The 25,106-nt window shown below is 38.1% G+C and overlaps 1 protein-coding gene and 1 pseudogene across 5 annotated transcripts in view; one reads left to right on the top strand and one right to left on the bottom strand.

Moving 5' to 3' along the window:
* OSBP2 (oxysterol binding protein 2) overlaps positions 1-25,106 on the bottom strand; it is a 243,366-nt gene that overhangs the window by 159,455 nt on the left and 58,805 nt on the right. The window contains exon 1 of one of the 5 annotated variants that reach the window (XM_051973140.1): positions 14,817-14,923. The exons of the other annotated variants lie outside the window; for them this stretch is intronic. The gene's annotated coding sequence lies outside the window, so the exon portion shown is untranslated. Of the gene's footprint in view, positions 1-14,816; positions 14,924-25,106 lie in introns of those variants that run through there. 5 annotated transcript variants of the gene reach the window in all.
* Positions 1,686-24,307, top strand: LOC127545970 (voltage-dependent anion-selective channel protein 3-like; annotated as a pseudogene).

Here is a 25,106-nt window from a genome sequence, read left to right as displayed (position 1 = left end):
GGGAAGGATTTAAAGGGAAAGGTAATTTGTTTGGAACATGTTCAGTTTGACATATCTCTAAGAAATCCAATTTGGAATGTCTAATAGAGAGTGATGATAGGAGCCTCAAGCTTGGAGAAGAGAATGATGGGACATATCTGAAGGAATATCTGTGAACTGTCTGTTTAGAGATAAATAGAGCTAATAAAGTTATCAATAGAGGGATAAGAAAGAGAGAAGAGGGCCTAGCATAAAACTTTGAGAAATACTTATATTTAGGAGATGATAAGTCAACAAAGGAAAATGAAAAGGCATGGTTAAGATAAAGGGTGAGTCAGGAGAAGGAAGGGTCATGAAACAACCACAGAGTATGAGTTTCCCGCATACCAGGCTAAACATCTCTTCCTAAAGAAGATAACATATAGGCATGTGCAAGGTACATACACTGGCATTTTTAAAAGCACTGATTATATTGTGTCCAATAAGAAAAGATGGTGTTTCATTTCTGATGAATGTGATTCTCCAACAATGAGATGATTGATGCCAGTTCCAATGATCTTATAACAAAGAGAGCCATCTACATCCAGAGAGAGAATTGTAGAAACTGAATGTGAATCGCAACATAACATTCTCACTCTTTTTGTTGTCCACTTTCATTTTGTTTTCTTACTCGTTTACTTTCTTTTTTTGATCTGATTTCTTTTGTCCAGCAAGAGAACTGTATAAATATTACACATTGAATTTAACATATATTTTAACATGTTTAACATATATTGAATTGCTTGCCATCTAGGGGAGGAGGTGGGGGAAGGAGATGAAAATCTGAAACACAAGGCTATACAAGGGTCACTATTGTCAAATTATCTGTGCATTATGTTTTGAAAATAAAAAAGCTTTATTAAAAAAAGAAAAGAAAAAAAAAGATGGTGTTTTCAAGAGTTCATTCTCTTGCTCTCAATCCCCTTGGCTATCTGTATCTCAAACCTTTGCTGCATAATAGGGATTAAAATTAACCCACCTTCAATAAAAGAGACTGATGCAGAGCTCTAAGTCAATGGAGCTTTAATAAAGGGTTCATGATCCCCTTTAACAAAGTGGACCTCAGACCTGCCTCATGCTCTGAGACGCCTCTTCCTTCCAGGGCCTGTTTTTATAGGGCTAGAGGTCTAATCATTCAAAAACAGCTATATCAAATGGAGAAAAATTACACTGACTGACACAGAATATTAAAATATAAAGCGAAACTAAGCAAAATTTTATGTGAGCTGGACTACAAGTTGAATGAAGCAAGGATATCTCCATACACAATGGACAGGCTTCTCCTTAGGCTGGGCAGGAGGAAATGGTACAAGCTATCAGTCAGTGACCTAAGTGGTCATACAATGGTCATCTGCTCCTATTGACCAAGGAATTGCTCTGGAGATACAAAAATATTCTGGGGGATTTTCCATGTACTTGGCATCTCTGCTACACTGGGCTTGATCACCATGACAAGGCAAAACAATGGTGGAGGATCCTTAGTTAACTTGTTAAAGTTAAGCAAATGAACTTAGAATCTGTAGCTCACAATTCGGGACATTATATACAGAACTGATATAATTAATGAAATTGATTAATACTAATGGGAATAGAGTAGGGGTCCAAATAATTTCTCACACTAAGTATGCACAAAATGTGTATCTCTCACCTAGAAAAGGCTACCAAGAATGTCTTCAACAATGGAAATGGGTTTGATATGGTCAAAATTTTCAAGCAGAAGAGAATTTTCTACTTCTGATCATTGATAAACAAACTCAAGTAAAGCATCAGATAATCTGAATCTAAATAGAAGGTGTATGACTCTGGCCTCAGCTTCACTTATAAATGGATCACATAAAACTCTTGGAGTATTAGTTAGCATAGAAATTAAGTTGGCTGATGAACTGGAGATGACTCCTGACACCATATTTATACAAAGTGTAGAAAAATAGAAATTAAAGGCCTTTTATAAAAGGGGCCATTTCAGTCTTGGTAGAAATGATAACAGATTTTTCTGGATTGACCATCTATGGCTTGAAGGTTGCCTTTCTGCCATAGGAGTTTTGAAATAGCCCAAACCAAACCATCACAGAATAATTTTTCCCTGGGCTATAACGCTGCAGCTGCACATATGTGTGAATGATGACACTGAATTTGGAGGTTCAATCAACCAGAACATTAATTAGATGACTGAAATTTCAACAAATCTTGTTTGGGTCAGCTGGCAGTGGCAAAACTCATTTTTATCTCAAATTCTTCCTGCTAAAACAAAAAGCTTCTCTACCTGGAAAAGTGAGTAATACCAGTCTTAATGAGTTGATTATATGTATATGTTCTTAAAGTTATGAACCTGATTCTCTCAACTTGGATAGAAAATATTTTAATACTTAAGGTCACAAGATTGGACTGAGGTTTGAAAGTTTAGTGTGTATGTGTGGGAGAGGAAAGTTTCCCTCCCCTTTTCCTTTCCTTTTTTTCTCTCTCTCTCTCTCTCTCTTTTTTTTTTTTTAAAAGAAAAGCATCATATCTCTCCCTGGAAATAAAGAAAAATGAGCCACTATGTTTTGACCTAAATAACTTTCTGTGAAATTTCAATAACACAAATGTTTAATTTTTCCAAAGTATCATTATTCTCTTCATGCTGAAATCTAGAAGTTTGAGCCCATTTAAAATACTGAAGGCAAACACAGAAGGTATGAAATTATCCACATTTCAAATTAGCTTCTCTGTATTATTTTAAATTTATATTCAACAAGAATGTAGTTTTATGTAATAAAGGAAATAGCTTTCTGCTCCAGTTGGTATATCACATTCTATATGTATTACCCTATTGTTTCATGATTTTTATGAAATGAGTCTCTATGAAAATAGTTTTTTATATATTTATCATGTTTATAAAAATAAAGCAGTTGCCATTGAAATAAATACACTGGTAATAAAAGGTTAAATCCTTTTTCTTCATTGTAAACTCCCCCAATGTCCAATTCTATTTCTTCCTGTTGACATTGACTCTATTTTTCCATGGATTGATATTAAGTCCCATGATGTATCCTGAGTCACAGAACAACATTGAGAACTGCCACATCTACAAGTTCAGGAGAATATGCAAAATGTTTCCAAGGAGCAACAAAGACTAGAGCCTTAAACCTGGATAATAGCAAAGGCCAGAGCTATTCTACCCTTTAGCTATAAAAGGAAGTAATTAGTAATCAAGGTAATTACAGTAGCAAGGAAGGGATGCTTGAATTATCTTAATGTGAAAGACTACTGACCACAGATGGGAAGAGGATGTTTCGTTCTTTTTTGCCACTGACATGCGATCTAAGCCCAGGATTAAGTCAGAAAATCCATTCTCATATGAATGCAGAAGTACTAACAGTTGAGTGCATATGCACATATTTGGACAGCCTTCCACTGTGCTTCTCTCTGGCTTTCTCAATCTGGCAGGACCAACATGGATTTGTACTGATGCTGGAAACAGGACAGGTCATTGGTTAGGAACCTTTTTTATGCAACTCAGTCTTAGAAATTTGTATAGAGTACTTAGGGGAAGTGAAATGCATAGGGTCACTCTGGCAATAGCTAATCCCGGCTCTTCCTGATTTCAAGGCCAACTGCCCATCCAAAATGCCACAATAATTTTCAAATACTCTGTACTCAAGGCTATTCTTCCTGGCTCAGAGGTCAGTTTTCTTTCCATTATACCAGATCAAAGTCCAAACAATTTGTGGAATCATTAAAATTATTTCTGAGGTTAAAATGCCAATTTCCTTTGTACTTCATATATAAATCTCAATATCCTTGTGACCCACTCAACGTGAAAACATTTAATAGCAACATCAAAGATTTTCCTATATTCCACCCTATAAACAAAAATTAATTTCCAACTGAATGGTCAGGATGTATGGCCTTAACTCCTTTCTCTCTCACTCCCCTTATCTTTTGCCAAGTCCTGCTGATGATATCTTCCCAAAATCTCTCTTAGATATAGTCCCCTCTCCTCTGACACTGCTGCCACCCTGGTTCAGGCCCTTATCACTTCATTCTTGGACTATTGCAATAACCTGTTGCAGGTTAAGTTTCCTGGCTGAAATCTCTTTTTACTCCACTCCATTTTTTGCTCATCTCTCCTCACCCCCTCAAATCAATAAATTTTAGTGGCTCCTTTTTATCTTTAAGATCAAATATAAAATTCTTCTTTGAGCATTTAAAGTCCTTCATAACCTGCCCTCCTTGCCAGTCTTCTTACACCTTATACTTATAACCCACACACATATTCTTTTTCCATGAAAAACATATTTCCATATTAAAAACAAAAAGCACGGCCTAGAATTTCATTCCGGTGCCACCTTCCTATGCCACATTCTTGCACTCTCTCTTTTAGCTTCCACCTGGCATTTCAGCTTCTGCCCAAAGTTCCAGGGATTCTTATTGGTGAGCACCCCCCACAGCAAGTCCCTACCCAACCATAATGACTACTGCTCTCTTACTATCTCTCTTTCTAATGGGCATGTGTGTACCTATTCTCTCTCCTCCCTCTCTCTCTCTCCTTTTAACTCTTACAACAAGAATCAAATCAACACTACTATTCCTGAAAAGGATAAATGGACTGGCATTCCTGTGCCTTACAGAAGTAAACACTTTACCCTGACCTTCACGCGCCCTATTAGAATATAGGATCTTTAGGATCACTGAAATTATTTTTTAAGCTTTTTATTTTCAAAACATATGCATGGATAATTTTTCAACATTGACCTTTGCCTAGTCTTGTGTTTCAGATTTTCTCCTCCTTCCCCCAAGCTCCCAGACAGCAAATAATCCAATATATGTTACATATGTTAAAATATATGTTAAATCCAATATATATAAACATATTTATACAATTCTCTTGCTGCATAAGAAAAATCAGATCAAAAAAGAAAGTAAATAAGAAAACAAAATGCAAGTGAACAACAAAAAAAAGAGTGAGAATGCAATGTTATGATCCACACTCAGTTCCCACAGTCCTCTCTCTGGGTGTAGATGGCTCTCTCCATCACCAGATCACTGAAACTGGCATCAATCATCTCATTGTTGGAAAGAGACACGTCCATCAGAATTGATCATCATATAATCTCGCTGTTGCCATGTACAATGACCTTCTGGTTCTGCTCATTTCCCTCAGTATCAGTTCATGTAGGTCTCTCCAGGCCTCTCTGAAATCATCCTGCTGGTCATTTCTTACAGAACAATAACGTTCCATAACATTCACATACCACAATTTATTCAGCCATTCTCCAACTATTGGGCATCCACTCAGTGTCCAGTTTCTGGCCACTACAAGAAGGGCCGCCACAAACATTCTTGCACATGTGGGTCCCTTTCCCTCCTTCAAGATTTCTTTAGGATATAGGCCCAGTAGAGACACTTTTTCCCCCTCTCTACTTTATACAAAAAAAAAATGATCTTATCTGGTATTTGTTAAGTTCAGAAGAAAAGATACTTTCCTAGGCCAGAGATTGTTGGCTTTTTGTATAATGTGCCAGGCACCATGCTGTTATTCAGTATTTCTATTTCCCCTTTGGGTTTTTCTTGACAAGGTGGGGGAGTGATCTGCCATTTCTTTCTCTGAGTCATTTTTCAGATGAGGAAACTGTGGCAAACAGAAGAAAGAATCTTGCCGAGGACCACACAAGTCTTAAGTGTCCGAGGCTACATATGAAGTCAGGAAGTTGGGTCTTCCTACTACTCGAGGGCCAGAGCTCCGTCCCCTGTGCCACCCAGTGGCCTGCCTGGCACGCAGTACAGGCTTCATGATTACATTTTCAATCACATTCTCATTCTAAGACGACGGTTTGTTCTTTGTAAGCTGCTTTGGTCAAAAATGTGTATTTCCCAGCGGCCAGCCTTCTGGATCTAATTGTCTCCAAATCCAGTAGAGATGCTCCTGGGGAAAGTGGCACCTGTGAGTGCTCCCTGGAACCTAGACTAGAGGCCATCCAGGCCATACTGCCCAGGGATAACTCAGAGGCAGTGCAAATGGTACCCCAAGGTGGTCACTAAAGTGAAGGTATCGACAGCTAAAGCCCCCCACAGGGTGCTGGGGTCAGCTGAAACAGGCTACCGATTGGTAAATAAACTGTTAAACATTTGGACTCCACGGCACAGTGCACAGAACACGGCACTGAAGTCAGGAGGGGCTGAATTCAAATCCGCTGTCACACATTTATTCATTGTGCCATCCTGTCACTTAACCCCTGTTGCTTCACCAAAAGAATTGTTTTCAGGGTGAGCATTTACAGCACAGAAATCAGTCAATGTTATAAATCAGGTTTGGCTTCTCATCTCCTTGACCATCTCGACTTGAGAAAGCGGCTGCTGAGCACTTGTGAGCACACTAAGCCTGTCTATGACCCCCAAGGAGTTCACATTCGAATGGGAGGAAACATCATCTGAGAATGGACTGTGTCCAGCGTGGGGAAGGCCACAAGGCCAGTGCTCTAGGCCGTACACAGATGGACACAGAGTGCAAAAAGACAGGAAAAGGAGCAGGAGGTCAGGCAGTGAAGGCCTTTGAAAGTCAGGTGGGATTTTCTCCTGTTTGATCCTGGAGGCCACAGGGAGCTCCTGGGTGGAGCCAACCTGTTCAGGGAAACACCAGTGGGTCTGGGGAAGGAGTCTGTATATTGAGTGACAGCTTCTACCCCAGAATACCCACTCTGTTGTGAGAGAGGGGACAGTCTGTGAAGATGGAAGTGCCGAGTCTCAGCACCAGGGGCTCAGGGAGATGAGGAAAAGGCATCAATTCTTTTTTCTCAATCATATAAAGATAGCTTTCAAAATTCATTTTTGTAAAACTTTGTGTCTTAAATTTTTTTCTCTCTCTCTCCCTCTTCTCACTCCTCCACCCAAGACAACAAACAATCTGATATAGGTTAAATGCATGCAATTCTTTTAAACATATTTCCTAATTTGTCATGTTATACAAGAAAAATCAGACCAAAAGGGGGAAAAACCACAAGAAAAACCAACCAAACAAAAAAGCTAAGAACACTATGCTTTGATCCACATTCAGTCTCCATAGTTCTCTCTCTGAATGCAGATGGCACTTTCCATCCCAAGGCAAGAATGACGGGACTCCAGAGGAGAATGGGAAAATCTGGAAGACGAACAGTGTGTGTGGGAAAAGCAATGAACTATTTTTTAAATTCAAGATATCCAGCAGGAAGTTAGTGACACAAAACTGGAGTTTGGGAGACAAGGTTAAAGCCAGAAAAATGGATCAAGTAAACATGATATCAAATCTATGGGAGCTGATGAGATCACTAAGGGAGAGACATTTGGAGGAGACACAAAATTAGTGAGTGTAACCTTGAAGACATTGTGGGTTCAGTTCCAGACCATCACAATAAAGCAAGTCACAGGAATTTTTTGATTTTCCAGTATATATAAAAGCTATATTTATATTATACTTAATTATAAGGTGTACAGTAGTACTATGTCTTTTAAAATGTACATTATCTTAATTAAAAAATACTTCATTGCTTAAAAAAATGCTAGCCAACATCCGTACCTTCAGCAAATTGTAATCTTTTTGCTGATCTGGTCTTGTCTTGATGTTGATGGCTACTGACTGATCAGGGGGGTGGTTGTTGAAGGTTGGGGTGGCTCTGGCAGTTTCTTAAAATAAGCACCATGAAGACTGCCACAAAGATAACAGGAAGTACGCCACATTGACTGACTTCTCCTTCCATCCAAGATTTCTCCATAGCCTATGATGCTGTTTGATAGCATTTAAGTCACATTAGGACTTTGTTTAAAATTGGAGTCAATTCTCTGACATCCTGCTGTGGCTTTATCAGTGAAGTTTATATAATATTCTTTTAGATTGTTGTGACTCAGGGAGTAGGGAGGAAGGACCAAGGCAGGAGGTGGGGGAGAGAAAGAGAGGGAGAGAAAGAAGAGAAGATAGAAGAGAGACTGAGAGAAACAGAGAGAGACAGAGACAGAGAGGGGAGGATGGGAGAGAGAGAAAGGAAACAGCTGGTCAGTGGAGCAGCCAGAACATACACAACTTTTATTAAGTTCACCAACTTATATGGGTACAGTTTGTGGCACGCCAAAACAATCATAATAGTAACATCAAAGATCCCGGATCACAGATCACTCCAACAGATATAATAATAATGAAAAAGTCTGGATTATTACAAAGATTACCAAAATGAAAAATGTGGGCACACACACAATGTGAGCATAGGCTGTTGGAAAATAGCTCGGACAGACTTGCTCCATGCAGGTTTGCCATAAACCTTCAATTTGTAATAAAAATAAACAAGAATGCACCATATAAGCACCATAGAAGAAGTCCAACAAAGGAAAATGCAACAAAATGAGGTTTGCCTGTCCAGTAGAATGTGGACAAAGTTATGAAGCGGTTTTCTCAGTCACTGTGCAGCTACAAGGACGCTTATGTAAGGTTTACTGGCTCCTGATTCTATCTGTTTGACACAACACTCCATTGGAGGCCTATTTCCAGGATGAAATCAATCAGGCAGTCATCGAGCAGTCATCAAGCATTTAGCACATGCCAGGCAATGTATAAAGCACAGGAATACAAATACAAATACAAAAAGATTATCAGACAGGTGTTCTTATCCCCCTTTTGCAGTTGAGGAAATTGAGGCAGATGAGATTCTCAGCTGAATTTCACTTCTACCAAGAAGCCTTTCCTGATTCTATTTAATTCCAGTGCCTTCCTTCCACTATTTCCTATTTATCTACAGCTTATTTATACACAGCTATTTGCATGTTGTGCCCCCATTAAGACTGTGAGTTCCTTAAAGACCTTTCTTTCGCCTTTCTTTCTATTCCCAGTTTAGCACTGACATGCAGTATGTGCTTTACAAAAATCAATGAAAATGATTTAGGAGATGGAGTGACTTGTATAAGGAAGAGCAAAGAAATGATAAATACTGGAGGGAATAAAGGAAAATAAGCACACTAATGAATTATTGATGGAGTAGTGAATAGATTAGGCCATCCGAGAATATACTTTGAAACTATATCCAAATGGCTATAGGGTTCATATTCTTTGGGCCAGCAGTAACGCTACTAGGTCTGTATACCAAAGAGGTCAAATAAAAGGACCTATATGTACAAAAATATCTATAGCAACTCCTTTTATGTAAATAGTATTCAATTTTTTTCAGTTACTTGTAAAGACAATTTTCACTGTTCAATTTTAGAAGATTTTGAATTCTAAGTTTTTCTCCCTCCCTCCATTCTCTTCCCTCCTCCCCAAGACAGCGAGTAATCTGATATAGGTTATACATGGAGCATCTGGAATACATATGTAGTACCTTTTGTGGTAGCAAAGAAATGGAAATAAAAGGGATGTTCATCAAGTGGGGAATGGATGAACAAGTTGTGGGATATGATTGTGATAAGAGTATTATTATGTTGTGGGAAATGATTAAGAGGTGGTTTCAGAAAAACAGCAAGACTTGCATGAACGAATACAAAATTAAGTGAGAAAAATTAGGAGATAAATCATTGTGCACAGTAACCATAATGTTGTAATGATGATCAGCTGTGAAATACTTGGCTGATCTGATCAATACAATTACTCAAGATAATTCCAATGATTCATGATGAAATAATGCTATCATCCTCCAGAGAGAGAACAAGAACTGAGTGAAAACTGAAGTATAATTTTCTCACTTTCCTCACTTTTTAAAAAATATGGCTGATATGGAAATATTTTTCATGACAAAAAAGAATATATGTATAAACATAAGGTATAAGAAGACTGGCAAGGAGGGCAGGTTATGAAGGACTGTGAATGTCCGAAGATTTTTATTATATTTGATCCTAAAGGTGAGCCACTAAAGTTTATTGATTTGAGGGGGTGAGAAGAGATGACTGAAGAATGGAGTAGAGCAAAATGATATTTAAGCCAGGAAGCCCAATCAGCAGGTAATTGAAATAATGTAAGCAAGAAGTGAGGAAGATCTGAACAGAGGGGCAGCAGTGTCAGAGGAGAGTAGATAACTAAGAGAGATGTTGGGAAGGTAACATCAGTAGGACTTGGCAAAAGATATGGGGAATAGAGAGGAAGGAGTTAGGGAAATTTGGCATGTGAAAGTAGGTTACTGGAATGATGGACAATAAGAAAGAAGTTAGGAAAAGGGGTTGGGGGAAAATAATGAATTCTGTTTTGGACGTAGATTTAAGATGTCTTAAGGAGACATTTAGCTCAAGATATTCAATAGGTAGTGAAAGTATGAGACTGGAGATCAGCAGAGAAATAAAGAATCAACGCTGAAATGATCATTTTAATTCATAAAAGCTGATGAGATCACTAAGTAAAATGGTACAGATGAAGAACAAAAATGCCCCCAAGACAGAGCTGTGGGAACCTTACTGTCATCAAGCAAAATCCCAAAATGAAAACTTCCAAGAACAACAAAGTCAAAACTTGGAGTTTCCAGGTCAAAGAAAAATATTGCAAGCAGCCACAAAGACTTCTTCAAGTACCAAGAAACCATAGCCAGGATCAAACATGATCTACTAGTAGTAGTAGTTGTTCAGTCACTCAGCCATGTACATCTCTTCGTGACACCACAGATCAGAGCCCACCAGGCCCTTCTATACTCTACTATCTCTTGAAGTATGTCCATGTTCATTGCTTCCATGATTCTCTTTCTCTATCTCATCCTGTCATTTCATTTTCCTTTTCATCTTTAATCTTTCCCAACTTCAGGGTCTTTTCCAGTGAGTCTTGTCTTCTCATTATGTGGACAAAGTATTTAAGCTTCAATTTCAGTATTTGAACTTCCAGTGGATAGCCTGAATTAATTTCTTTAAGTATTGACTGATCTGATCTCCAGGTTATAAAAGGGACTCTCCAGCACCACAATTCAAAAATGTCAAGTGCTTTCCTTATAGTCCAGCTTTCATAGTCATACATGGCTAATTTTGACTATACAGACCTTTACTGGTAAGTTGATGTCTCTGCTTTTTAATATACTATCCAGATTTGCAGTAGAGAACAATATCATGAAATATAAGAGGAATGTCTCCAGGAACAAAGGATGATGAATAGTATTAAATGCCACAGATGAATAGAGAAGCACTAGGAGTGAGAAAAGACCATCAGATATGGCGATTAAAGAGAATATGATGACAGAAAGTGTTCTCTAATATTTCTAGTGGAGTGAAAAGGTTGAAGATCAGAATTAAAGAGTATATATAGAGAAAAAGAAGTAGAAGCCACAAGGATGGACTCAGGGATGGTAGCTGGGAAAGAAATTAAAATTAGGGAATGACCATTTTGGGGATGGGGTGGTAAGGTCCAGTGAAGATCTATTTTTAAAGGCTGAGAGATCCACATAAATAAAGTCAGATCTAACCAATTGGAAAAATGTTAAGTATTCTTGGATAGATCGAGAAAATATAATAAAGAGACAATACTATCTAATCTATTTATTTAGTGCTATACCAATCAGACTCCCCAAAAACTATTTTAATGACCTAGAAAAAAATAACAAAATCATCTGGAAGAACAAAAGGTCAAGACTTTCAAGGGAACTAATGGAAAAAAAAATCAAATGAAGGTGGCCTAGCTGTACCAGATCTAAAACTATATTATAAAGCAGTGATCACCAAAACCATTTGGTATTGTCTAAGAAATAGACTAGTTGATCAGTGGAATAGGTTCGGTTCAAAGGACAAAATAGTCAATAACTTTAAAAATCTAGTGTTTGACAAACTCAAAGACCTCAGCTTTTGGGATAAGAATTCACTGTTTGACAAAAACTGGTGGTAAAACTATAAATTAGTATGGCAGAAACTAGGCATTGACCCACACTTAACACCATACACCAAGATAAGGTCAAAATGGGTTGATGATCTAGGCATAAAGAATGAGATTATAAATAAATTAAAAGAACATAGGATAGTTTACCTCTCAGAGCTGTGGAGGAGGAAGGAATTTGTGACCAAAGAACTAGAGATCATTATTGATCACAAAATATATAATTTTGATAATATCAAATTGAAAAGCTCTTGTACAAACAAAACTAATGCAGACAAGATTATAAAGGAAACAATAAACTGAGAAAACGTTTTTACAGTCAAAGGTTCTGACAGAGGCCTCATTTCTAAAATATATAGAGAATTGACTCTAATTTATAAGAAATCAAGTCATTCAGCCCTCTTTGTAGTGGCCAGAAAATGGAAACTGAGTGGATGCCCCTCAATTGGAGAATGGCTGAATAAATTGTGGTATATGAATATTATGGAATATTATTGTTCGGTAAGAAATGACCAGTAGGATGATTTCAGAAAGGCCTGGAGAGACTGACAGGAACTGATGCTGAGTGAAATGAGTAGGACCAGGATATCATTATACATGTCAACAGCAATACTATATGAGGATCAATTCTGATGGCCATGGCCCTCTTCAGCAATGAGATGAAACAAATCAGTTCCATTGAATAGTATGAATTGAACAGCTACGCCCAGCGAAAGAACTCAGGAAAATGAGTGTGAACCACTACATAGATTTCCCAATCCCTCTTATTTTTGTCCGCCTGCATTTTTGATTTCCTTCACAGGTTAATGGTACACTATTTCAAAGTCCAATTCTTCTTGTGTAGCAAAATAACTGTATAGACATGTATACATATAATGTATTTAACATATACTTTGATATATTTAATATGTATTGGTCTACCTGCCATCTGGGAGAGGGGATGGGGGGAAAGATGGGAAAATAGGAACAAAAGATCAATGCTGAAAAATTACCCATGCATATATCTTGTAAATAAAAATCTATAATAAAAATTTTTTTTTTAAATTTAAAAAGGATAAGAGAATTGGTCATACTTAAAGGCAGTAGTTATGAGCCTATAAAAAAGGCAAAAAGCCGTCCTTGACCTCAAGGTCCTCCAAAACTAATGCTTATGATGGACAAATAACTTAACCTTTTACAGGGCTCAGTTATCTCTGGTCTTTTCCAGTTCTAAATCAATGAACTAATAAACATTACATGACACTGACCATGAAGGTCACCCTTCCATAAGAAAATGGAAGGACAAACTGCTGACAGAAATTTGGAGAGAAAACTGAAAAATTGTTATTTTATGTTTTGAAATCAGTTTAAAATTAAAGTTACAAATCAAGATTAGTCACACTGTTATTTAATATAAAGTTTAAAGTATTTAAAATTGTTAAATGAAGATGAAACTTATTATCGATAAGAAGGAAACTTATCATTTCTTCCACAGTTTGAAGGTTGAAGTTATCATGTAAGTAAGCCATCAGAGAGAATTCCACCAGATATTCAGATAGAGATATTCAGATAAGGGAACTCTGATGAGTGAAAGTAACATTTCCGGTCGAGTGAAAAGGTTCTCTAAGTTCTGTATCACACTTCTATGACAGGTGTATCCAGAAGTCAATATTTGTAGCCTCAGTCTCAGCAAACAAATCCAATTAATTCACAGCCAACTTTCTTCTCCAAGTGAATTTTTTAATTATTTAGAATGGAAAGAGAATGAATATGTGCTATTCTAATGAGGATTTTCTACATATCACCAAACTATAGCACCTGGAATTGTCTCCTCCTGCCACAGAATTGATTCACCTACTAAAGCAAGGCAGGCCAATCCAAAGAGGGGTAAACTGATATCAGGGTACCTGAGTGTGACTTTGGGGCTCAGCCTTGAATCAGCCAGCTATGCAAAATAGTGCAAGGGCCTGAGGAGTTATAGATTAATGAAATAAGAAAAGGATGAGGTTGGATGGCACTGACAGCTACACTCTCTAATGTTCTTTTTCGATGGGGGTGACAACAGTAAAGTAAGACTGAGGAGAAAACTCCTATGGATGGAATCACCACTTTAGGATATGGCAAAGGGCAACCAGGTCATGCAGTAAAAAAGAGAGCTAGACTTGGAGTCAGGAGGACCTAAATTGAAATCTAGCTCTGTAATCCTCGGCAAGTCACTCAGCCTAAGTTTCTTCAGTAGAGGGAAGGGAATGGACATAACAGCCCTTCAGGTTTCTCAACCTATAGTCCTGCAATTCTCCATTTTCATGGAGCCAAATAAACATATTTCCATATACTGTGAGCAAGCAAGAGCAAGTCCATGTGTTCCAGTGCTGTGGCAAAAGGCAGGATTCTCAAACTTCTATTTGTCATTTCCTGGCATGTAGCCTCAGGTGGGTCCCATCATCTCTTAAAGCTTCAGTTTTCCTAATCTATTAAATGGAACAGCCAATTGACTTCCCTGGATAAAGGATAGCTATATATTTTTAAATGTTTTATGAATCCAAGGTGCTCAATAAATGGGGAGCTGTGAATTTTAACTTTTACGATTTCCACTCAAGTCCTCTTCCCATGCTATTTTCTGACAGAGGGTCACCTTGTGAACTTCTAGAGGGCAACCCCAGACAAGGACAGACTCTAGCAGGTGCTACTAAGGGCCCGGAGAGAGACGAGGCACTGGCATCAGAGGAAATCATCCAGGCAAGTTCATAAAGACTAAATGCCAGAAAATGCAGCCAAAGACTGCATGAGGCCTCAGAACGTCACAAAAACTAATCAGCCCTGAAGTCACCATGTGTGGAAGGACTTTTTTAATATTTGAAAAATACAGTAGGAGGTATGTGTGTGCGAGGGCACGTGTCTGTGTCACATCCAAGACAGACCCCATTCTTCCAAGCACTCAAGCACTGGCAGCCCCTTTCTGGTGAATCACCAACAACAGCCTGAGAACATTTCCAGCTAGGAGCGAGCTGTCAGCTATTCCCCCCAACAAGGCGTCTTTCTTTACCTTTCAGATGGTTTTCATGTCTCTCTTTGCCCAGATGTTCATTTGGGGTAAGCCCCCAGGGCTCTCTTCCCTCATGTGCCCCCCCTTAATTTGGTTCTGATTTTACTGCAGAGGTCTCTGACAGAATCTGTCCTATAGGAGCGAATTCCAGACAATGTACTATGATATCAGAGTCATATTATGACTTCAGCACCAGACTGAGTAATAAGGAGACAGAATAAGAGGGGCTGGGCCCTTTGGGAAACTACAAGACATAAAGGACATGAACCAGAGAATCCAAAAGAGGCAAAACGGTCTTCTTCTAAAATTTCACCCTCATCTAGTGGCAGTTTCGTTGTTTAGACATGTCTGACTCTTCATGACCCCAACTGGGGTTTTCTTGGCAGAGATACTGGTGTGATTGGCCCTTTCCTTTTCCAGCTCATTTTACAGATAAGGAAACTGAGGCAAACAAGGTTAAGTGACTTGTCCAGGGTGACACAGCTAATGTATCTCCAACTGGATTTGAACTCGGGTCCTCCTGATTTGAGGCCCAGCACTTGATCCACTGCACCACCTACACGCCCTCCTTAACGTATTAACACTACATTTACTCTAGATGTACACCTACATCACCATCTAACCATCTCGTCTCAAAAGCAGTCTACAGAAGCCAGGCTGCTATTTGTGTGTGAATATGGAAACATTCATGTTTGTATTTGAAAGCCTTTTTGAAAGTGACTGTGCAAAAATAGAAAAATTTGATTATATCAAATTGAAAAGTTTTTGTACAAACAAAACTAATGCAGACAAGATTAGAAAAGAAGCAATAAACTGGGAAAACATTTTTACAGTCAAAGTTTGTGATAAAGGCCTCATTTCCAAAATATATAGAGAATTGAATCTAATTTATAAGAAATCAAGCCATTCTCCAATTGATAAATGGTCAAAGGATATGAACAGACAATTCTCAGACAAAGAAATTGAAACTATTTCTAGCCATATGAAAAGATGCTCCGAGTCATTATTAAACAGAGAAATGCAAATTAAGACGACTCTGAGATACCACTACACACCTGTCAGATTGGCTAGAATGACAGGGAAAGATAATGTGGAATGTTGGAGAGGATGTGGGAAAACGGGGACACTGATACATTGTTGGTGGAATTGTGAATACATCCACTATTCTGGAAAGCGATTTGGAACTATGCTCAAAAAGTTATCAAACTGGGCATACCCTTTGATCCAGCAGTGTTACTACTGGGCTTATATGCCAAAGAGATACTAAAGAAGGGAAAGGGACCTGTATGTGCCAAAATGTTTGTGGCAGCCCTCTTAGTAGTGGCCAGAAACTGGAAATGAATGGATGCCCATCAATTGGAGAATGGCTGAATAAATTATGGTATATGAATGTTATAGAATATTATTGTTCTATAAGAAATGACAGCCGGATGATTTCAGAAAGGCCTGGAGAGACTGACATGAACTGATGCTGAGGGAAATGAGCAGGACCAGGAGATCATTATATACTTCAGCAACAATACTATATGATGAGCAATTCTTTTTTTTATTTTTAATATTTTATTTTATTTTATAACAACTTTATATTGACAGAATCCATGCCAGGGTAATTTTTTTACAACATTATCCCTTGCACTCGCTTCTGTTCTGATTTTTCCCCTCCCTCCACCCCCTCCCCTAGATGGCAAGCAGTCCTATATATGTTAGATATGTTGCAGTATATCCTAGATACAATATATGTTTGCAGAACCGAACAGTTCTCTTGTTGCACAGGGAGAATTGGATTCAGAAGGTATAAATAACCTGGGAAGAAAAACAAAAATGCAGATAGTTCACATTCGTTTCCCAGTGTTCTTTCTTTGGGTGTAGCTGCTTCTGTCCATCATTTATATGATGATCAATTCTGATAGACGTGGCCATCCTCAGCAATGAGATGAACCAAATCAGTTCCAATGGAGCAATAATGAACTGAACCAGTTACACCCAGCGAAAGAACTCTAGGAGATGACTATGAACCACTACATAGAACTCCCAATCCCTCTATTTTTGCCTGCCTGCATTTTTGATTTCCTTCACAGGCTAAGTGTACACTATTTCAAAGTCCAATTCTCTTTTACAGCAAAATAATGGTTTGGACATGTATACTTATATTGTATTTAACATATACTTTAACATATTTAACATGTATTGGTCAACCTGCCATCTGGGGGAGGGAGTGGGAGGAAGGAGGGAAAAAGTCGGAACAAAAGGATTTGCAATTGTAAATGCTGAAAAATTACCAATGCATATATCTTGTAAATAAAAAGCTATAATAATAAAAAAATAAAATAAAATAAAGTGCAGTTGAATCATCAGTGCCAGGTGCAGTAACTGCAAGGGGGTACAGTCAGTCAGTGGAGGAGAGCATAAGCGAGTAAATCAAGGCAAGCTCCTGGAATTGCTGGTGGGGGCATCTGGAAAACCACTGAGACATAGGAACTTTGTGGGGATAACCTGATATAAGTCAATGGGGGAGCACCTCAGAGACCAAGGTTTGGTTCTGCCCAAGCGCTGAGAACTGCTTGGAATTGGGGATATGGAAAAATATGCCAACAGGATCCCAGTTAATCTTTTGAGGACAAGTAGGGATGTTATGTCAATTTTAAAAGGTTCTACTCTCATTTTTAGACTTTGAACGATAGTTATTTCTTTTTGGAGTATGAAAACTGATTATTTCTCTAATATTATTAATGACTTAACTAATGTATTAGGACCAAGTTTTTTCCATTTTTCTCCTTTCTCATCCAGAAAACAACCAGAATGGGAAATCTTAGGCCAAGATCTAATCAAAAAGTAAAAGAAATTCTAACATTAGGATAAGAGGTTAATTCCTGCTCATTGTGTTTGTGCAGATAGGTCTGAGAAATTGATTTTCCTTTTTGTCAGATAGATGATATGGAAATTAATAAGCCTCTTTGATAAAGATTTGGATAATCTAAGTCATGTACCTCAAGACCCTCACTGTATGTGTAGCCTATCCTCTCATTGCAATATTCATTTTTTCATTATTTAATTGTTAATCAATCAGTGTTCATTACCACCCTGATAAATATCTGCTCTTCAAAGTGCAAACCATAAGCCCACTGATATGAGGCTCCTTTGGTCTAAGAGAAACAGCCAAATAATCATCCTTTTGTTAATATATGTGTTAAAATACGTTTATTAATAAAACAATTAAATTACCCAGAAATTACATCTCTCAAATCTTTTTAAGTGTAACAGTTTATGGCAACCATGACAGATCTGGTATAAGATATCCTAGAAAATATCTTCCTTTTTGAGTGCACACAGGTGATTGGTCACCTAGAAAGAGGGCCTTTTCTCAGAAACTTTTACATAGAGATTTTAACTCTCTCCTCAATCTGAAACTTTTAACCTTCAATCATCTTTGGGTAAGCATATATTATCCTTATGCTTATTCTAATTATTTGAATTATAGCTTTCTGAATTTTTCCACTCCCATGAGAAGGTCCTCTTCACAAGGCTACAGGGACACATGTTGCACACAAATGAACCTGTTAAAGAGGACTTTGAAAAGAAATTGTATTTGAATTGAAATTGAGTTTTCAGGGTTGCTGGCAGAATTTAATTTGAGGTTTGCCCCCTAGAAGGCTTGTATCCACTTTGAAACTGGAAGTCTGAACCATTTCGATCTTGCTGTAATTAAGCAAGCATGGATCAAAGTCCTTTGGAAAGAGAATTCAACTGAAAGTGCTAGGTTTAAAATTCACAACAGCAAGAGATAAAAAGAGAAATCCCATTTAAAATAACTGTAGATAATATAAAATATTTGGAAGTTTACCAGCCAAGACAAAGCCAGGAACAACATGAACATAATTGCAAAACACTTTTCACACAAATAAAGTTAAATTTAAGCAATTGGAAGAATATCAAGTGCTCATGGGTAGGCCAAACTAATATAATAAAAATGACAATTTATCTGAATAATCTATTTATTCAGTGCCATACCAATAAAGCTGCTAAGAAATTACTTTGCAAAGTTAGAAAAAAAATTACAAAATTCATCTGAAAGGACAAAAAGTCAAGAATTTCAAGCGAATAGAAAAAAAAATGCCAAGGAAGGTGAGTTAGCTGTACCAGACCCAAAACTGTATTATAAAGCAGTGGTCAACAAAACCATTTGGTACTGACTAAGAAACAGAGTAATGAATCAGTGAAATAACTATAGTGGTTTAGTGGTTGATAAACCTAAAGACCACAGCTTTGGGATAATAGCTTAATATTTAACAAAAATTGCTGGGAAAACTGGAAAATCGTTTGGCAGAAACTAGGCACTGACCCTAATAATACCCTAAGCCAAGATAAGATCAAAATGGGTTCATGATTTAAGCATAAAGGGTGATACTATGAGCAAATTAGAAGAACAAGGGATAGTCTACCTTTCAGATCTGTGGAGGGGGAAGGAATTTATGCCCAAAGAAGAACTAGAGAACATTAAAAATGTAAAATGGATAATTTTTATTACATTAAATTAAAAGGTTTTGCACAAACAAAACCGATGTACCAAGATTAGAACAGAAGCAGAAAGCTGGAAAAAAAATTTACATTCAGTGCTTCTGATAAAGGCCTCATTTCTAAAATATATAGAGAATTGACTTAAATTTGTAAGAATACAAGCCATTCTTTTATTGATAAATGGTCAAAAATATGAACAGACAATATTCAGATGAAGAAATTTAAGTCATTTCCAATCATATGAAAAAATGCTCTAAATCACTATTGATTAGAGAAATGCAAATTAAGACAACTCTGAGGTACCACTTTATCCTGCTTAGATTGGCTAACATGACAGGAAAAAAAAGACAAATGTTGGCAAGGATGTGGGAAAACTGGGACAGTAATGCATTGTTGGTGGAGTTGTGAACAGCAATTTGGAATTATGCCCAAAGAGTTATCAACCTCTGCATACCCTTTGATCCATCTGTGTTTCTACTGGACTTGTAACCCAAAGAGATCATCAAAGTAATAAAATGTGCATGTGCAAAAATATTTGTAGCAGCCCTTTTTGTAGTGGCAAGGAACTGAAAACTGAGTGGATGGATGCCCATCATCTGGAGAATGGATGAATAAGCTACGGTATAAGAATGTAATGGAAGATTATTATTCTGTAAGAAATCTTGAGCAGACTGACTTCAGAAAGATCTGGAAAGACTACATGGAATGATCCTAAGTGAAGTAAGTAGTATGAAGTAAGTAGTACCAAGAGAACATTGTACATAGGGGAATAAGAAGATTATAGGATGAGCAAGTGTTATGGACATGGCTCTTTTTAACAATGAGGGGACTCAAGGCAATTCCAAAAGACTTGTGATAGAAAATGCTATTCACATCCAGAGAGAGAACTATGGAGACTGAATGTGGATCAAAGCAAAGTATATTTACCTTTGTTGTTGTCATTGTTTGTTTGCTTTTCTTTCTCATGTTTTTCCCCATTTTGAGCTGATTTTTCTTGTGCAGCATGACAAATATGGAAATATATTTAGAAGAATTGTGCATATTTAACCTATATTGAATTGCCTGCTGTCTTGGGAAAGGGAAAGAAGAAAGGAAAGGGAGAAAATCTGGAATACAAGGTGTTGCAAAGATGAATGTTAAAAATTATCTTTGCATGTATTTGGAAAAATAAAATATTATTTTAAAAAAAAGAAAAACAATTTGAAAGGCATCTGCATTCCAAATGTTCATTTGGACTATTTGTATTCCTCTTCCCTCTGGTGGTGAACCCTTCCAAGTTTGTGCTGCTCTAATTAGCCACAGTTGGACACACTGTGTACTTAGATTCTAACATGATGATATTTTGGTTGATGGATGATGTCATCCTTCCAGAACGAAGGAAGTGACCAACTAAAATTATAATTCTTAAAATGCTATTGAAATAAGATCTAGAGTCTGGAGGCTAAAGTTTGCATTCCATGATAGTCAACATCCTACTCTTTATTTTGCCACTGGACCCAGGTATGGCTCTGGAGAAGACAGGGAGGTGGGTGACTTGGCACATTCCACCCCACCATATGTCATGACATCACCTCCCTGATATCATGGTTCTCTCTGAGAACAAAAGACAAACAGCAATTCATGCTATGTACTAGCTATATGACATCACTGTTTCTGTGAGCTTCTGCTTCCTTCTCTCCAAAACGGTGATGATAATAATACCTTCCAGATCTCAAAGAGCTCTTGTGGGAAAAGTAATCAAAAACTTCAAAATATGACAGAAATATGAATTCTTATTTATCTAAAAGCACGTCATAAACAAAAAAAATCACAATACGAGGTCAGCTGTTATGACTTCATCAGAGATTATTATGTGAACAATGGACACTTTCATCTAAATCCAACATACATAATCTTTAGAAGCTATTGAAACACACAGCACTAGGCAAAGCAGCAGAAACATTGCTTTCAGCTCCCCCTTGTGATAAGTCAGTGCTAAACATTTTCCTTTAGGAAATCCTGCAGATGTAATGCTGGCAATTTCTAACGGTTTTTTAGGGAAACTCCAAATGATGATTTACCCACCCAAGCTCAGAGCCTGGATCCAGATTCAATTAATTCTATCAAAACTAGTATCAATTATTTACTCAATAAATAAAAAAACAGCATACATTAATGACAAAATTGTAGAGGGACAGAGGAGCCCAGCTGTTAGTTTAGCCCTTTCCCTGGAAAATGGTGATTGAGCACCTGCCTGAACACCTCTACTAAAGATAGCTCAGGACCTCCCAGGCAGCTTCTTCTATTTGGGGACAGCTCTTTTTATGAAGTTCTCCTTGACCCTGAGATGGTCTGCCTCCTTCTCTTTGCCAATTCTTTTTTACTTATACATGTTTTTAATTTGCCATGGGAGTTTTTCCTTGGATATAAACCCCAGAAAAGCTCATCTTGTGCTTGTGAGGTTTTTATCACATTCATTTCGGAGCACATCCCTATCTTAAGAGGCTTGACAGGAAAGGATTTCCACAAGTAAGGATGTGGAGGGGAAGTTTCCTGGAGATGGGGACCATTTCAAAAAGGAAGACTAGATGATTTCTAAGGTACCTTCAAGTTCTCATTTTATGAAGATGGTTTCTTGAAAACAAAGTGTCAGACTTTACATTTGTGCCGATTAAATTTCATATTAGGATTCTTCCAACAAACTTAACATATTTTGGGATTACCATCCAAGTATTTTAATTATTTCTCCAACATATTTGATAAACGTACCACTTTTGTCTTGATCCAAGTCACAGGTAAAAACATGAAACACACTATAGTCAAGAACAAATCCCTGGAACATTCTAGAAGAGAGCTCATTTCAAGAACATATAAGGCAATTAATGACCAAGCAATCAGTGTAATGATCCTGAATTTTAAAATAACTAGGTCTGGTTATTCAAACACTACTAAATTCAATCAATTTGGATCAGTGGTACAAGCATCACATCTTCTAGTTCCTTCTATCCCCTAAATAATAGTTCAGTGCTCTAGGACTTGCAACATGGATTAAAAGGCACATTAATTCTCTCATTGTCTCCCACAGATACAATCCCCCAAGAGTCATTTTGTTCTGCTATTTCTAGTCTAAAGCTTTAAGCGACTTATACTAGATAAGATCTAGACCTTTCTACCATGTTAAATATCTCTTAAATATTCTATGTAATCTTTCAATTGCAGAAAGCACACTAACAACACAAGATTTTAATGTTGATGAAATGCTGGAAAAGGGTGGAGCTGCCAGTTTCAAGAGGCAGAACCTGTCTCACAATTTTTTTTTCACAGGATCTTGTCAGCATGCTTTCCTGTGTGGAAGTTATGGGATCCTGGGCAAGTCACTTGCTATCTGCCTCAGTTTCTTCAACTGTAAGATGGTCAATGAGTCAACATTTATCAAGTGCCCATCATGTGCCAGGCACTGGGCTAAGTGCTGGAGATACAAATACAATGAAAAAGAAAGTCCCTACCCCTCAAGGACCTTATAATCTAATGGAGGTAAAGCAACTGAACAATAGTCAAGATAACATTTTCTCTAGTTTGTTCTTTAAAAAAAAATTAGCTCCTACGTGGCTCTCTTCAACAATGAGATGATTCGAACCAGTTCCACTTGTGCAGTGATAAAAAGAACCATCTACACTCAGAGAGAGAATCTGGGAACAGAGTGTGGAACACAACATAGCATTCTCATTCTCTCTGTTGTTATTTGCTTGCATTTTGTTTCCTTTCTCAGTTTTTCTTCCTTCTTGATCTGATTTTTCTTGTGCAGCAAGATAAGTATATAAATATGCATATATATATAGGATTTAACATGTATTTTAACATATTTAACATGTATTGGACTACTTGCCAGATTGGGGAGAGGGTGGACGGAAAAAAAGGAAAATTTGGAACAAAACATTTTGCAAGGGTTAATGTTGGAAAAGGAAAAATTACCCATTCGCATGTTTTGTAAATAAAAAGCTTTAATAAAAGAAAAGAAAAGGGGAACTTAAAAAATAATCAAATTAGCTCCTAGTTTTAATGTATTAATCCAATGGTTTGCTTTTACTTTTGTTAATTCGTCCTTTGATTTTCAGGATTTGTATTTGCTATTTAAAAAGAGGCAGACTCACTAACAGGCTATTGCACTAATCAAGCTATGATGTGACAGAAGCCTGAGCTGGGGGGCAATAGTGTCAGAAGACAGAAGGGGGCATATTTTTAAAAAATGTTGTACAGATAAAATCAACAGGCCTTGGCAGCAGCTTGGATATGGGAAATGAGAGAGTGAAAAGACTAGGATGGGAGAAGACTTCTCCAGGGAAGTAAAGATGCCATACACCACTCAGCAGAAGGTGAGAAACTGAAAATGCAGAACAAGAAGATGCTTTTGAACACAGGCAATGTGGGAATTTATTTTTTAGACTATATTTTTGTTAGGAAGGTTTTGGTTTTTTAAATTGCTGGGGAGACTTGAAGGAGAGATTCATGCCTGCGCAGTGGTGGGATATGCCCCATGTGCACAGTGTCTCTAGTGTCTCCCCATGTGGAAATCTTATGGGTAACCTGCTTCCTGTTTCTGGGAAGGCTGTAATAACACTCAATAGAAGGGCTTAAATGAGCTTCTGTAACTGGTTTCAATCAGCTGATCCCAGAGTGAAAAGTGGGCTTTTTCACTGACTGTGAGGGCATCCACAAAAGCCTGGCTCTTGAAAGAGCTTAGTGGCTGCTCACATTAACTGATGGAAAGAGTAGAGCTCAAGACCTTGCAAGGTCTAAAGAGTGCTACAAGTCTCGGGGCTCCAGCAAGGTCCTGATGCCCCCAAAATCTGAATGACTGGATCCTCCCGTCGTCTCAGGGCTCTAGAGTCCATGTTTGCAGGCAGAACAGCATTAATGCCCTGAGAACCAAGCCCTCATCTGGCAGCAGGGTGCCTTGTGGCTGGTACCACGTTGGGACTGGTGCTGTGAAGGAGTGAGCCTGCCCAGAGAGAAAGGAGGTATACGGAGAGAAGGCAATATGCCAGTATCTCGGTGTCCACAGGACACACACAGCACAGGCAGAGGCCACATTGAGGGGAGACTGTCATTATCCAATCATTTTAGGAGGGCTCAACTCTCCATGACCCCTTCTGGAGTTTTCTTGCAAAGATCCTTGAAGTGATTGGCCATTTCCTTCTCCAGCTCATTTTACAGAAAAGGAAACTGAGGCACACAGGATGAAGTGACTTGTCCACTGTAACATAGCTAGGAAGGATTTGAATTTAGGAAACTGAGTCTCCCTGACTCAAGGTCAGTGCTCTAGCCACCACTTCACCTTCTCTCTTAGAGAAGGCACTGGCAATTTGGGGGCTAGGAAAGGCCTTTCACAGAAGGTAGGATCTGAAATGATTCTTGGAGGAAACTTAGAAGCGAAGAGGGAAAGGGGGGAGCATGCAAAGCATGGCAGCCTTCCAGGACAAAGATATGGGGATGGGGGATGGAGAGCCATGTAATCAATAACAGGATTGTGAAGCTGGACTAAAGGTGTTTTGAGAAGAGTCAATCAGAAGAAAAGTGGGAAGATGGAAAAGGGCAAAGGTCAGAGAGCTTTAAATGCCAAGGAGGGCTCTATCTTTGACCCTGGAGAAAACTGGGAGCCAATAAAGTTTATTAGCAACAACAACAGCAGCAATAAATGATAGACTCAGACCTCTGCTGCTAAGGGAACGCTGAGGAGGCTGGGAAGGGCCCTGAGACAGGGAGGCCAGGTAAAAGGCAGTAAGGACCTGGACCAGG

Source organism: Antechinus flavipes, chromosome 1, assembly GCF_016432865.1.
Source record: "Antechinus flavipes isolate AdamAnt ecotype Samford, QLD, Australia chromosome 1, AdamAnt_v2, whole genome shotgun sequence".
Taxonomy (NCBI): Eukaryota; Metazoa; Chordata; class Mammalia; order Dasyuromorphia; family Dasyuridae; genus Antechinus; species Antechinus flavipes.
Note: the sequence above shows the minus strand (reverse complement) of the source record. Positions and strands in the feature narration are given on the sequence as shown.